Genomic DNA, 2,816 nt, shown 5'->3' with positions numbered 1-2,816 from the left:
TGTAAATAGAAGTAAATTATTGCTATATTTTGAAATTTCTCTTATCAGCATACAATTGAATTTTTTAGGCTTAAAAATAATAAGGTAATTTTTATTAATCTTGTATGCATCTGTAGTTATTTCTTCTTTCCCATTCTCTAGATCACCCACGACAGAATTGCGTTGTCCTTCTCCTGGTGTTTACAGTATAAAACCAATTGTTACGGGCCCAGTAAGTTGATTTAATGACAACTTATTAAATCTTGAATAATCATCCCGGTAACATTTTATTTTGCTTTTTTTTTTTTGAGCTTTTCAACCTAATTTAAACTGTTGTACATAGTATTAATTGTAACTACAAATAAAAGCTATTTTTAAAGTATTGTCAGTGTGTCATTAATTTTTAGATATATCTCATGTCAAACTGAAAATTATGGAATAATGATATGTGATTTTTTACTTCAATCTTTTTATTAAGAAGTGTGTTAAAGTCCATCATTAGTATGATAATATGAGGGCTCTTCAAAAAATTCATGGAAATATTTATATTATCTTTTAGTTCAATTTTGCCACAAACTCTTTGAAGTACACTTGTAGTATTCTCACTTGAGTGGGTCTCATGTCATACACATCTATAGCAATACCCAAGATTAAGCAATTTCTAGCAGATTCTTTTTACTCCACTGCATTTTCTTCAATTCAAAAAAACATGTAAATGAAAATGAATGAGTGATTTGAATCCTAAGTTACCAAAAAAGAAAAAGTAAAACATTTTAAAACATTGGCACTTTAATAATTAGTAACAAAGTAATAATTAGTAACAAAATGTCGACATACCTCACTGCTGGCATTCCCAAACAAGTGTGTCTGAAGTTACTGCTATAAAGACTCTATGTGATGTCTCCTACTTTTAATTTGGGGCACGTGCCATCTCTTTAGTTAAGAAACTTTATTTTCGGTGCACAAGTAGAGTGATGTGGGAGAGGCCAGATGGATATTAATCCATTTTTCAATTCCTACAGAGTGAAAAATATTTGAATTTGTCTTTTTGAGTCTATGACTATTTTTTTTTTTTTTTGAGCTTTTCAACCTAATTTAAACTGTTGTACATAGTATTAATTGTAACTACAAATAAAAGCTATTTTTAAAGTATTGTCAGTGTGTCATTAATTTTTAGATATATCTCATGTCAAACTGAAAATTATGGAATGATATGTGATTTTTTACTTCAAGCTTTTTATTAAGAAGTGTGTTAAAGTCCATCATTAGTATGATAATATGAGGGCTCTTCAAAAAATTCATGGAAATATTTATATTATCTTTTAGTTCAATTTTGCCACAAACTCTTTGAAGTACACTTGTAGTATTCTCACTTGAGTGGGTCTCATGTCATACACATCTATAGCAATACCCAAGATTAAGCAATTTCTAGCAGATTCTTTTTACTCCACTGCATTTTCTTCAATTCAAAAAAACATGTAAATGAAAATGAATGAGTGATTTGAATCCTAAGTTACCAAAAAAGAAAAAGTAAAACATTTTAAAACATTGGCACTTTAATAATTAGTAACAAAGTAATAATTAGTAACAAAATGTCGACATACCTCACTGCTGGCATTCCCAAACAAGTGTGTCTGAAGTTACTGCTATAAAGACTCTATGTGATGTCTCCTACTTTTAATTTGGGGCACGTGCCATCTCTTTAGTTAAGAAACTTTATTTTCGGTGCACAAGTAGAGTGATGTGGGAGAGGCCAGATGGATATTAATCCATTTTTCAATTCCTACAGAGTGAAAAATATTTGAATTTGTCTTTTTGAGTCTATGACTATTTACCAATTTCAGGAACACAATTCATGAAGAAACAAAGGACTCCTTTCCTATTTTTTCCCTTTGGAAACCCATATGAATGTGTAGTGTTAGGTAAAAAATGTACACACAGACATACATGCATATATAGGAATATCTTTGTCATTTATGTATAGCGTCATCAGGTCCTGCAGCTAGCTGAGGAGGTACATCTGACTTTTGAAATAAACTCAAAGGCACTCAGTTGTAACAAATGAAAGTGTCTCCAGGCATTGCCAGATGTCCCCTAAGGAGTAAAATCATTCCAGTTGAGAACCGCTGAATAAGAAAATTAATTGAATTGTCTTGATGAAGACAAATACAGTAGAAGCAATAAGGATAGCAAGCCATCAAAATATCTTCTAAATTTGTCATTCATGATAGTATATTCTTAATTACAGAGAGCAAAGAATTGAGCTAGTTTTATTTGTATATTTATTAATTCTATTCTGAAATATATTCATTCCTCTTCCTCTGATCTTAAATAAGTAATTTAGTTCCTCTACGAATTTTAAGTCTGTATTCATATTTAGATTTATTTTAAAGTTAACTTAATATATCCTAATCCTTTGCGTTTTCTTTTAGGATGAAGAAGAACGCTATTTGTCTGTGGAGAGTTCTAATACTTGCTTTCTGTGGAATTATAGAGTTATGTAAGTAGTGCAGTAATGAGTACAAAGGTAATTAATACTTTTAAAGAGTATTTAGCATCAACTTTTAATTTACCACAAATAGATTATCTACAAACTTTAATTCACAAGCTGAGATATTCTCAAATATAAAAGTAATACTGAAGAACAAACAGTAAAAATAACAGCGGCAACCACTATTTGGACACATATTGTATTTACATTTTCACATTTTATATGTGTTGTTTTCCTCAGTTTTCATCATAATCAAATAAGTGTAAGTATTATTATCTTTATTTTATAAATGAGGAAACATAGACTTCGATGGGTTAAATAATTTAGACAAAAATACAAAGCTACT

The 2,816-nt window shown here is 29.7% G+C and overlaps 1 long non-coding RNA gene across 1 annotated transcript in view; it reads left to right on the top strand.

Annotated features, from left to right (window-relative positions):
- The first annotated feature begins 2,417 nt into the window (after nucleotides 1-2,417).
- LOC103609311 overlaps nucleotides 2,418-2,816 on the top strand; it is a 22,877-nt gene continuing 22,478 nt past the window's right edge. The window contains exon 1 of the long non-coding RNA XR_552118.1: nucleotides 2,418-2,479. This is a non-coding gene — a long non-coding RNA (uncharacterized LOC103609311). The remainder of the gene's footprint in view (nucleotides 2,480-2,816) is intronic.

Source organism: Galeopterus variegatus, unplaced genomic scaffold (assembly GCF_000696425.1).
Source record: "Galeopterus variegatus unplaced genomic scaffold, G_variegatus-3.0.2 Scaffold9458, whole genome shotgun sequence".
Taxonomy (NCBI): Eukaryota; Metazoa; Chordata; class Mammalia; order Dermoptera; family Cynocephalidae; genus Galeopterus; species Galeopterus variegatus.
Note: the sequence above shows the minus strand (reverse complement) of the source record. Positions and strands in the feature narration are given on the sequence as shown.